Source organism: Bidens hawaiensis, unplaced genomic scaffold (assembly GCF_021521415.1).
Source record: "Bidens hawaiensis isolate Kalapana, Puna unplaced genomic scaffold, B.hawaiensis_p1.1 tig00000458_1, whole genome shotgun sequence".
Classification (NCBI taxonomy): Eukaryota; Viridiplantae; Streptophyta; class Magnoliopsida; order Asterales; family Asteraceae; genus Bidens; species Bidens hawaiensis.
Window position 1 is genome coordinate 467,477 of NW_027491030.1, and position 13,682 is coordinate 481,158.

Consider the following 13,682-nt stretch of genomic DNA (forward strand, 5'->3'; position numbering starts at 1 on the left):
TAATGAAGGGCAATAAGTTGCATCATACGGAAAACATGTTGTCATCATTGTGTATTAACAACCGTTCAAGTTTGAAGATTGGTCATTGGCAAATTCACAAACCTATAAGTTTGGGTTTGGACTTTGGAAGACAAAGGAAAGTGACCTGTAAGTAGGCCAATGAAAGTGGCAATTGGTGTTTTTGTAATGTATTTGGGCACATCGTTTTATCTCATACCTTTCTTCGTTCATGGTTCGATATTCTGGTGTCCTAGGCGTAGAGGAACCACACCAACCCATCCCGAACTTGGTGGTTAAACTCTACTGCGGTGACGATACTGTAGGGGAGGTCCTGCGGAAAAATAGCTCGACGCCAGGATGATAAAAAACTTCACACCTCCCGTTCTTCATACTTTTTCAATATGAAAAAAAAAAAATGAAAAATAAAAAGGTCGTCTTATTCAAAACCCCAATTATGACATCCCTTCTCTCCCACTTCACACCTTGGAACGCGCCGTTCTTATAGAGATAAAGTAGAGATAAAGGCGCTTTGATATCTTCTTAACCCGAAATGGCTGGGGAGAGCAAAGGTTCCTTTTTTTGAGGGTACTTCCGGGAACAGATCCAGCGGAGACGCAGTGGGGCCTGTAGCTCAGAGGATTAGAGCACGTGGCTACGAACCACGGTGTCGGGGGTTCGAATCCCTCCTCGCCCACGACCGGCCCAAAAGGGAAGGGCCTTTCCCTCTGGGGGTAGGAAAATCATGATCGGGATAGCGGGCTATGGAAAGCATTCCATCCAAGTAAGTATGTTTATCTTAAATCTTCCTAGGTTAATATTGATTATACCGTTAATAGTAATGATGTAGGAGAGTGGAACTTTATTCGGTATGTCAATCCCAAAGCTAAATACTATATGTATGAAACCAGAAGAAGTTCGAAGTGTTTAAGCATAACTTCTGATTAATGCAAACAAATGAACAAAATAATTTGTCTGTATCCATGGTGTCGGGAAAGTAAAGGTATCGGTTGGCGGGAAGGGGGGGGGGGGGATTATCTCATGTCTTAGTTACATTCAGAAATAAAACAATAACATACTTAGTTTAGAGCAATTTTTGGTTTAAGGAATATAAACATGTGTCGAGGGACATATTTAACTTCAAGAAGACTTTCGATGGGAGAATCAAAAGGTATCAATGATTTTGCAAACAAAACTATGGTAGAACTCGAGGAAGCACACCTTGCTAGATTCTATGCCCACCCATATGATCCAGCAACCTATAGAAAGAAATGAAGTTTTGAACTAATCAAACCAAATACCTTATCAGTTTTCAGAAGATTCCATTCAATTCCGTTTAAAAACTTTATGTACGCGAACCAAACTGCCCTAGGTGTGTGTTGAGATCATGCTCCGTCCCAACCATCCAACCAACTTGACCTTATGTAACCATGCTTTTGGTCTAGCTCAAACACTTCAAAGATAAAATAACAAATTGGTATATCGAAACAAACAAAAATATAGTCTGCAAGTGACAATTTCTATTAGAAGAAACAAAAATCTAGTCTAGAAATGCTAATTACAAGACCTAATTCTTTACATGTATACAACAGTTTTATTCTCATTTAATTCACAAGTGTACGGCTCGTACTTTTTTTTTTGGGTTCAAATATGGTATTTTCTCAAAGTTGTGGATGAAGGTTGCAAACCCTCATATTCTTGTCTCGCCACAATCCATTATTCGTTATCTGGTGAAGGTTACAAACCCTGATGCTTTTATCTGTTAAGGTCCATATCCATGTATCATAATATCGTCAAGCTGGTATTTAAAATACGGATATGAACGCAAGAGCTTGCGTCGCGATAGTTTCTAACAAAGCATGAGTTTATGTTGAAAATAAGTTGAACTCTTAAAGTTATCTTGATTGTATTTTAGCTTTTTAAATTTGGGATCTAATGAACCGATCAAGAAGATGCTGGTGGAAATGACGACTATCCTCTAATTAAAGTTAACCTCTCCAACAAAAAACAAGGCACCCCAAATTAGCTAACTTGCCTCTTGTTGTGCACTATGTGCGCAGACCACCAACACATATTGCTGACCTGGGTTTCCATAGTAGTTTCCATGTCCTCAAAGTTGGAATGACATCATCATCCTCGTAACAAGGTTGCTATTTAGCAAATTTAAACAGAGCGGAAACCGTAATTCAACATGTTGACATTAAGTGGCGAAGATGGGGGCGAGCTCAAAATGTATACAAAATTTCACAAACGAGGGGGCCGGGCTCAACTTTTCGGCCGAAAACGGGTAAATTTACACTATTGGGCAAACAAACAGGTGGCGGGGCCACCCCGGGCCCAACTATACTTCGCCAATGCTGACATTCATGTTGGGGAATATCAAGAAATTGGAAAAAAGTAAGACCTTTTGATTCCGGTTAAAAAATAACATATTTGACAGATTTTTTATACAACCAGTTATAGATTCTTCATAGGCGCATTTATGCTTCTTGAGTTTATTTATGACATAGTTCTTATTCTTATGTATAAAAATTATCTATGGGAATCAATGGCCCAAAAATTGTATAATAAACAAAAGCCCAATTCAAAACAAAAAACATGAATGCCCTAATTTATCTCTGTATAAAATCACCCTTTCTATGATTAACTTTTTTCTACGGCCGCTCCTCATTCGTCTAATTAAGCACCAACACCAACGAACCAAATGCTTCAATCTAGGTATATATTTCATTTTCATTTTGTTTCTGCTATATGTTATTTTTCACCAATTGGAATATCCTCAAATGTTGATCGAATAATTTGGCATATAAAATTCGATACAATCAGAAAATCACCCTTTTAATTAAAATAAATCTTTTTATTCCTAAAATTTTGATTGTGTCTAGAAAATGATAATTTTATATTCAACTTCTGAAAACAGACAATGGTCGAATATATATACTTGTTTCCTACTATTCTTGTCTGATTTTAAGCTTAATTACACATTTATGTTTGATGGGAATGAACTTGCTATTTTACAGAGAGTTGTACCTCCATAATTTTTCCCCTCAACATTCATTTATGAAGAACCACGATGATGGAAATACTTGGCTAATAAAGTCTTTAAAGAAAATGGCGAGCAGCGAAGCATGCTGGAACATTCAACACGTCACCCCGCCGCTGCAACGGTTTGACGCACTGGAATCAACTTGCTTTTAGGTGTGTTTATTAGTTTTGGTGATACATTTTGTTTTTTTCTTTTAAAAAGAGTTTACAATCATTTAAATTTCATAACAAATCTGGTGTGGTTTGGGTATGTATTCAGAACAAATCTGGTGCGGCTTGGGTAATAAGATAATAACATTGAATTATGTTACCCGTAGTATATTACAAACTTCAAAATTTATTTATTCCAAATAATATTACACATTTTAATTACAATTGATAATAATATTTACTGTAATAATATTATTGCTTCTTGTTATTTATCTGATAAAGTTTGTATTGATATTTATTAGTCATCAGCAGTTCTTCGGCGATCTGGAACGATTCTTTCCACCACCAGGAGTTGATGCACTGGTTGACATTGTCGGAATTATAGCATGAAGTTCCTGATTCAACCAGATAAAAATGATTGCTTGTGTTTTCTCCGAACCGGCAAGTGCAAGTGTGTAGACAGTATAAACTAAATATAAGGACCTTTTAGATATTATCAGCAAGTATGTTTTAGTGATAGTGTGTATATATGTAAAGTTTAGGGGTCAAGTATGTCAAAGTCAAACGTTGTATGCGTCTTCTAGAATTACTGAATTAGGATTATATAAACTCATCATGTATCATGTCGATCAATCAGATGTATGTATAATTGTATTAAGAAATTCAAGTGCAAGTGTTTGTTTTCAATTCTGAATCTGATTTGCCAACAGTGGTATCAGAATATGGTTAATTGATCCAAGTGAAGAAAAAGAAAAAACTATCGATCTGAAACTTGGTGTTTGTTTCAAATTTAGAAATCACAAATCAAACTGATTGGAGTTCTGATTCCTTGTTGAAACACCATCACAAATCACTACATATGTCCCTTGGAAGTTCTTAAATTGCAATATGAATTTGCCAACATTCATCACCTAGAGTAGCATCAAAAGGCATGTGTTTGGCATGTACTTAAAGACGGTGAGCGAGTCTTTTACTTCCTGCAAGGTAAATGATTCTTAAAGTTTTCTTTGTGTATAAATTTTGATTCTTGATTTGAAGTTCAAAATATTCTCTTACTATTGTTTTTCTTTTCAGATGTAGGCGTCAACAAATAAGAAATTAAAGCAATGTTTTCAGACCCGGCTCGGACGTCAACCCGGACGTCTTACCGGGTCAATGGTCGGAGCGACCTGGGAGGGCGGACCGGTGTTGACCCGGATGACGTCATAAATACAGTATATATATACACATATAATTTATATATAAAAAATAACCGAATTTCATGAAGCTTCATAATCTTAAAATTCAAAACATACATCCACTCTTAGTCTCAAACCATTGATATGTAAAAATCTTATAAAAGTAGACATGTTTAATCAAGTTTTTGTATCAAAGATAAAACTTAAAAGACAAACAAATAAAACAACTAAACATTAGTACAAGTTTAGGGCTAATTTTAATAAAACCATAATTCCAAGGTAAAAAGTGTAACTTATACAAAAATGGGTTATTTAGGGTCTGATATTGTTTAAGCTTTTTGATGCTACTGCTTGTAACTGCCGGCCTCAACACAAACATAACATTCAATGTTTATTTAGTGACATAATCAAAATCACTACATCACACATATATCTTTCTTTAAATCTTTACAAGATCTTCATCTTCATCGCAAATCCTTTTCAGATCTTCATCAAAGATCATCTTTACCACAATTATTTTGGTAAGTATGATATTGTATATATCGCCGAAAAATTGCCAATTTAGAGGGCGGCTAGGAAGTGGCGAAGTAAGCAACAACGGTTTGAGTGCTTGGTAAATGACATGGAGATCTGATTATTAAAAAAAAGAAAGAAAATAACAAACTTGCCGGTCCTATCGCCGGGTCACCGGGTCCGGTCCAACCGCCGCCCGCGAGAACCGGCCGGTCTATTAGAAAACGGGCTGTACACGTCGACCCGGACCGATATTAGTCCCGGTCCCGGTCGGACCGGTTCGACCGGCCGGGCCGGGTTTCAAAACGTTGAATTAAAGTAAAGGGCGACCTTCTTTCAAACTCAACTCAATTTGTAAAGAAGACAAGAAACACTTTCTAAATCAAATTACTCTAAATAATCGGACTCCCTCTAGACAATTTAGTTATTCTAGCTCATCCTCAAGAGCTTCTTAATCTAGTAACGCAACGACTATGATATTTTAATTACTTTTACAAGTTATCCAACTGATTCACTATTTCTTAACCATTGGAGCTGAGGCGGATTCATGAATTTTTGCTAGGATGGGCACAAACTAATCGGGTAAAAAAATGGGTATGGTCAAAGACATAGGGGTTTCCAAATCATTATGAAGGTTCGAAGCATAAAAGAACTTCCAAGCCTTTTCCTAACTTTCCATAAAAAAATTATATATATTTGTAAACGCTGAAATAAAAGTTTTACTTTTACTAAATTGTTAAAAATTCATAGATGAAAACTAAATGGTTTCACACAAACAAAACAAAACAATCAATGCAAATGATAAATGTTTTTTGTTAGATAAGATTTTAAAAATGATAATAATTAAAAAAAACAATAGTATATATAAAATGACAAATAAAATAGTTAAATACAACATAACTTAAACAATATAAAATATGTAATTCGTATACAATTTTAAACTCAAACTTATAATTATAATAATAATAATAATAGTAATAGTTAATTAATTAAAATTTTAATGTATAAACGATATCTACTTCTTTATTAAAATGAATAATTTTTGAAAATTAATGGCCACAAAATGTAAAAAAAAAAAAACTAATGTCTTGGAAATAGTAAAGAAAAAAGAATTTAATTAATATGAAATAGTACTCAATCACTTTTTTAAACACATGAAACCCAACCCCTTATTCTCCATCTTCTACACTTCCCTCTGTCTCTATCCCCCCTCTATATAGCTCTCACTTACATTTTTATTCATGCTTAATGAGAGAATGGTTAAGAGTTAAAGGTTCAATAGAGCTTTGCCGTAGCATAAAATCCGACGATTGAAGGGTGGGCACTTGATCTTTATCAAGAATATAGGGCTATTAACCACACTAAGAACATAGGTTACCGTCATTTGACCTTGAATCCACCCCTGCTTACAAGCACTTGCTTCGTGAATTGTAACTTCTTTAACATACCCAGTTGCGTTTTATTACATACCTAGTCTCCAATGCATGGGCGGATTCAAGGCCAAATGACGGTGGACCTTTGGCCCACCGTCGAACCCGTGTTCAACCTATGTTTTTAATATGTTTAATAGCCCGATATTCTTGATAAAGCTCAAGTGACCACCCTCCAATCGTCAGATTTTTATGCTACAGTAAAACACTCTTGAAACTTTAACTATTAACTATTCTCTCATTAAGCATGAATAAAAGTGTAAGTGAGAGCTATACATAGGAAAAAAAATAGAAGATAGAAGTGTAGAAGATTAAGAATAAGAAGGTGGGTTTCTTGTGGTTAAAAAGTGATTGAATACTATTTCATATTAATTAAATTCTATTTCTTTTTACTATTTCCAAGACACTAGTATTTTTTTACATTTTGTGACCATTAATTTTTCAAAAATTATTCATTTTAATAAAGTAGTAGGTAGCGTTTATCCACTAAAATTTTAATTAATTAACTATTATTATTATATATAAATTTGAGTTTAAAAATTGTATACGAATTACATATTTTATATTGTTTAAGTTATGTTGTATTTAACTATTTTATTCGTCATTTTTATATATATATTATTGTTTTTTTTTAATTTGTTATCATTTTTGAAATCTTATCTAACAAAAAGCATTTATCATTTGCATTGATTGTTTTGTTTTGTTTTGTTTGTGTGAAAACATATTTAGTTTTCATCTTTGAATTTTTAACAATTTTGTAAAAGTAAAACTTTTATAATTTCAGCGTTATCAAATATATAATTTTTTTTATGGAAAGTCGGGAAAGGGTCCTGAAAGTTCTTTTTTGCTTTGAACCTTCATAATGATTTGGAAATCCCTATATATTGCCTTTGACCATACCCATCTTTTACCCGATTATTTTGTGCCCATCCTAGCGAAATTTCTTAGATTCGCCTCAGCTTGTAAGGTTAATTGTCAAGTAGGGATTCTTTTGGTTAATTTTTACAAACTGAAGCAAGAGTATTTATGTCTCCACCACCAACAAGTGCAGACAGAAATGAATAAGCAGATCTATAGCGAGCTATGGTTCCGTCTCACAATTTTACCATGATTCTGGCTTCTTGTATCCAATTGCCACCCAAGATATCAGTTTTAATGCTCTAAAAATCCATATAAGTTTTTTTTGTTTATGTAAATATATAATACAAATTTTAGAACCATATTTGACAAGGGAAAAAAGGTATTGTATATCTGTAAATTAAATGAGAATAAAACTATGCTAATCGTGTTAAGAATTAGGTAATGTAATTAGCACTTCTAGACGAGATTTTTTATGTTTCCATATCAATTGCCATTTATAGACTAGATTTTTGTTTGTTTCCATATCTAAAATTAAATGATTATTTTCTATGGAACACGTAATTTAAAATACAATACACTCTATACGAACTGTTGGTTTATGCTCAAGATATTTGAGCTAAACCTAAGCATGTATAAGTATAAATAGGGTAAATTTGGGTTGGAGTGGATGGTTGAATCACGACTTGCATATCCATCGCAACTCGGGTTCTCAACTTCAGGCCTTCACTAATACACATTGGTAAGGAACTTCGTATTTACTTGCCTTCTCTTATGCCAATTGGGTGGCCTGGCCAAATGACTGCCAATCCACTTGGGATTTTCCATATACATGGATTCTAACATCGTCTCCTAGATTACACGAAAGTATAAAATAGTTTCCCGATCATATACAGTAACTTAAGAGAAAGTTCTAGTTGTGGCAGAATTAACCTAGCTCGAAACTCTTCTAAAAGAACTTTGGGCATATACAAAAGATGCCCCCCACCCTATGGTGCGACAATCTTGGTGCAACCTATCTTACTACAAACCCACCCTTTCACGCATGAAGAATGCACACTAAAGTTTGTAGAGCCTTATTTTGTATATTAGTCTTTTGTATATGTTTGTTACATTTACGATGTACTTTAGTAGCTTTCGGTTTTGTTTATTTTTGTTTGGGCCCAAAGCCATGTAAACAAAGCCAAGCATGTACATGCTAGCACCAACCTTTTGCAAAACCATTGCCTTATCCATTCACCGATTCCTCTCTATTCTCTCCTTCCTTTCTACTTTGGGTAAATAACCAACCAAACAAAACAAGATCTCGGTTCTCTAATAGTGATTTCCGCTAGCTAGTAGTGAGATTGATCCAAGAACTTTGTTGTTTGATTCGTTCTAAGGACCTACAAAGTTGATTATCACTTTGTTCGTGAACACGCTGCAAGAGGAAAACTATAAATGAGGTTCTTAAAGGCAAATCAAGTTTTAGACATCTTTATAGAACCCTTGCCAAGACACAAATTCTTATCTTTATATTCCAAGCTATAGGTCATTTCCCGACCTTAGCTTGCGAGGGAATATTGCAATCACATTTGTAATTGGTATTAGTAAAATGACACATTATGTAAATACAGTTAGTATATATGACCTATAATTTTGTAAATCCAAACAAAACAATCAATACAGCCTACAATTTACTCACACAAGGTATTTATCTAAAGCTATCATTTTTGTAAAGAAATAATTAGAACAGATGAAACCCAACATCTATTAGCATTTAAAGATTTAATATGTTGACTAAATGGAGTAAATGATATCGAATCCATACCTTGTCCCAAAACCAAAAGTGAAAAATTCAAGTCCTTCACAAGTAATGAAACTACACGATTTCAGTTATGATCTAAATTACACTTATGGAAGTGAATTTTACTTTGTGATTGGTTTTTCGTAACTAAGACTTTTGTGATAATTTAACTGTAAACTTATTTATTGGCACACGCTAATTGCATTAATTATTCACCAATTATAGTTGTAAATCTTTGTAACAAACACTTGAATCGTTTCACATTGTTAACTAATATGCCTTTCCTCTCCCACAATGCAACTTATATGCCCTTCATCGTGATATTTTCTTTCGTCTCAACTTGGGTAATATTTTCGGAAACCATTCATGATTTTATGCTAACATGTTGAAGTTCCTTGTCCCTTGTACCTAATTTACAATTCATTTAAATACAGTGTTTTGCCTCAATATCTGATATAAATAATAAATCTACACATTTCGATTTGCTTATTCTATATCAAAATTAACATATGTTGTATTAGGTAAAGTATTTCTAGAGAGGAATCAATGGCCCAAAAAATGTATAATAAACAATTAAGCCCAACCCAACCAAAAAACATGAATGCCCTAATATATCTTGTTATATAAAACACCATAATATAACTTCTGCAACCCAAGATAATCTACGTACGGCTGCGCTAGCTCTTCATTCCTTTCTTCCGTCTAACATCAACACAAAGAAGCAAAATGCTTCAATCTATCCAAAGAAGGTGATTATCATTTCGTTTCTGCAATGTTTGAATTGTCCCCAAAAAAGATATTTTTTTTGTGTAACTGATGCATTTATATTCCCTCAAATGTTGATTTAATAATTTGAGAAATGAAATTCGATCCGATCAGAATCGCCTTTTCAAATAAGCTAGTCTTGTGATTTTAAAAGAATCTGCGAGAGTCGTTTTGGGGCATAATTTTCTTTATTTTATTTTTCTTCTGTTTACTTCAGCATTTCTTAGAACAATGATACTGTTATTTTCTTTTTCATATATTTCTTGTCTGACTTGTAGCTTAATTACACATTTATGTTTGATGGAACTGAAATTGCTATTTTACAGAGAGTTCGACCGCCACGATTTTACCCCTCAATATACATGTGTTAAGAACAATGATGATGGAAATATTTGGCCAACAAAGTCTTTAAAGAAAACGGTGATAACCAAGATATCCTTCCCTCCTGTTCTTCATCCGTCATTTTCGGTTCGTTATGAGGATGAATAGCTCCAGATTTAGCGGAAGAGTTACTTTCAATGGGATCAAGAGCCATCGGGGAAGGGGTTGATCCCCGTACTGAAATTGGGATATAATCTTCATCGCCCACGGTTTGGTCACTGTCCACCGATATTTCTTGATCAGAAGCAAGCGGCCAGGGTGGGTGGGCGGACTCGTGTAGAGTTTCTTGACAACTCTGTAAGCAAAATACCTAGGGTAGGTTTGTGTGTGTGTGTGTGTGTGTTTCAATTGTAATCGTTCTTGTAATTTCTATCAAAATCAATAATAACCATCTTTCTTAAAATTCTATCAAAATTATTGAATCCCACATTTGATTAGCATTATTTGGTTGATTGGTAGTTCAACGTAGTCATCTTTATCAATATCCAAGAACATGTACACGCGCTTATCGATCCAGATCTGATCAGAATAAACATCAGATCTTGTCAATTGATAACATAATCTAATTAGCGAGTTCAGATACTGATGTTGATTAGAGATGTTAGTTGAGTTATGAATTTGTCATATTTGATGGACTTGAATAATTCATTGTTTTGTTTTTCTCCGTAATTTAAAATAGAAAACAAATAGTTAGTTAGACATCCACAAAAGTAAGAGAAATTGAAGAATGGCCATCGTGCTTATTTCTTGGGTTAAATCTATTCCACCATTTTTTTTAAATGAATAATTTTTTAATGTTTCGTGTATAACACGAGCTAAGTTGTATAAGACGTTAACTAAACATATATGTTTGTATATTTGAAGAGATTGTGAATTATGTATTCATATGAACATATGATAATAATATGATTAAACAATTTAACGTATTGTTTGATAGTAGACTGATTAGTAGGTGTATAAAAATTATAATATGAAATTATACATTAAAATAACGCAACAAATGATCAAGTAACATCTACTATTAAGCTACATAAATTACAAATAATGAAGTTATATAATAAACTTAATTAAAAAAATAAGAAACATTAATACAAAATCCATTATAAGCTTCCAAATATTTTCATATAGACAACTTTTGCTAATTTTTTTTTTGTAATTTTACCGTCGTTATCTAATATACAGTTGCTCATGTGTAAATACTACGCCTTTCAAATACATATCAACTCTTGCTGTTGATTGTTCAAAACAAACGGCAACGAAAAATTATCTTCTCTTAAACTTAAAAGGATGGCGTCAACCCACCTAAAATACCCTAAAAATACATTAATAGTGAGTAGAGGTGGGCATAAAACTCAGTTTTGAACTCGACCCAGAATCGGACCCGGTTCCGTTGAACTAAGGGTGTTCACGGTTCAGTTTTCACGGTTTTTAGGTCAAATCGGGAACCGAATCGTGTGTAACGGCTTTTGATTTTTGGAAATTATAATTTTAAAGCATTTATTAAAAGATGTGATCATTATAGTATATTGCTATGTAGCATGGGAGCGGGTACAGGACTAGGGTACGGGTACTGGGAACGCCAAAACTTGAAAAACTAAGATGCATGTACGGCAAAAAAAATTTTAAAAAATAAAAATATATTAAACAAGTCCAAAATCGATATATATAGAAGTATAAAAATATAATAAAGAAAGTTTATAAAGTTATTATTTGTACTGATTCATAAACCAATATTTATATTTCTTAACTTTTTTTCCCGAACGACATTTATATTTATCAACTTTATTAAGAAATTTTGATTTACAAGAACTTATATTTATGGTGAATTCAATAGAGTAATCTATCAAAGTTTAATAAAAATATATAAACTCATTTTATACTAAATGGAATAAGGAGAGAAATAAAAAAACTAAATAAACATCTATGCTCTTCTTTTTTCAAGGTTGAGAATTGTGCTTTCTTTTTAAATATTATTTATTTGTTTCTCCTTCATCATTTACCCTTCTTGTATTAGAGCAATAAGTTGTTTTCGAATGACACTGAAGCCACTGGAAAACTTTTCCGACCTTGTTTTCTTCACCCATACAACCCTAAAAATAATACGAGACGTCCATGAAACGGTTTTTTACCGTCCCCAAAGGTGTGGAATCGTTGGTTGACCGTCCCCATTTAACGGGGTCGTTTAGGAAATGTTTCTAACGCGTTTCCGTCCCCACGCCGTCCTCGGGACCGGTATGCAACTCTCCAAGCCGTCCCCGTGCATCATAGCTAGGTATATTGTACTAACGATTAAAGAAGGAAATGCATATTATAATTATTTACTCACCTTGTTGCTTACTTTCATCAAGATCAACAAATGAATGTTCAGATTCTTGAAGCTTTACTTAAGGCAAAAGATGCATGACTCTTTGATGTTAGGAAAGTCAAAAATAATACTAAGTTTAAAAAAAATAATAAAATATATCAATAGTAAGCAACTATAACAGAAAAAATAAATCAATAAATATATATACAAAAAAAGAAAAAGAAAAGATTAACAACAATTACTAATTAATGCTTTAAACCAATAATAGTATTATTCTGAATTGTTCCGGACTTGGCAAAGGACACCCAATCGGAAATTATGAACTATAAATCGACTTGTGGAAATTATGTTATTGAGCGTGAATTGATTTGAGGTGAATCTTTGCAAAATACGTGAATCGATTTGAGGAGCTATTGAAGCGAGGAATCAAGAACCGTAGAAAAAGAAGACTCGGTTTTGAATAGGGTTTAATGAATCTTACGCAGTGTTCTAAGTTCATTTATTAAGGAAGGAAATGAGAGGAAAATAAAGTTTTTTCATTCTTATATTTTCTTTTTGTTCACTTCTCTTTTATCTCCACTTTTCCTTTCTTATAATTCTTTCAATTTGAAATGAAATAAATTCCCTTATTTTCCTTTTAGTTTTGTCTCACTTTTTCTCCTTTTCTTTTCTTTAATAATACTCTGGCACACCCCTATTGTTTTTTTCCCTTCATTTTCCTTAAAAGAAACTTGAGAACACAACAAATTTTTTTACCATCTCTCTCTTTCCTTCCTAAACGCTCTGTTCCAGATTGGAAAGAAAACATTTCCTCCAATCATGTTGAATTTAAGAGACACATGTTGCATATGTGCAGTCAAATATTGGATTGTGTGTCTTGATTTTAAAACATTACAAACCCTCATATAAATTTTATATGGTAAAGGTCCACATCCCTAGATCATAAATCGTCTAAACTGTACCTAAAATACAGATATGAATGCAAGAGCTTGTGTCATGCATGATAGTTTGTAATAAACATGACTTTATATAGAATATAAGTTGAACTCTTAATAATTATGCCAATTTTAAAAGTTATGTATATTTAGAGATCTAACGAACCGATCAAGAAGGAGTTGGTCGAAACGGCACCGCATCCAATTTAAGTAGACCGCTCCAAATTGTTGAACGAGGTTTCCATCATAGTCTTCATAGTGAAGAAAGCCGCACCTCAAACTTGGAATGACATCATCATCCTCATAATAGAGTTGCGAACTAGCGAATTTAAACGTAGC

The 13,682-nt window shown here is 33.3% G+C and overlaps 1 non-coding gene across 1 annotated transcript; it reads left to right on the plus strand.

The window, feature by feature from the left end:
• The first annotated feature begins 620 nt into the window (after window positions 1-620).
• Window positions 621-694, plus strand: TRNAR-ACG (transfer RNA arginine (anticodon ACG)). Its single transcript has one exon. It is a non-coding gene; the product is annotated as a tRNA-Arg (tRNA).
• Window positions 695-13,682: the final 12,988 nt, after the last annotated feature.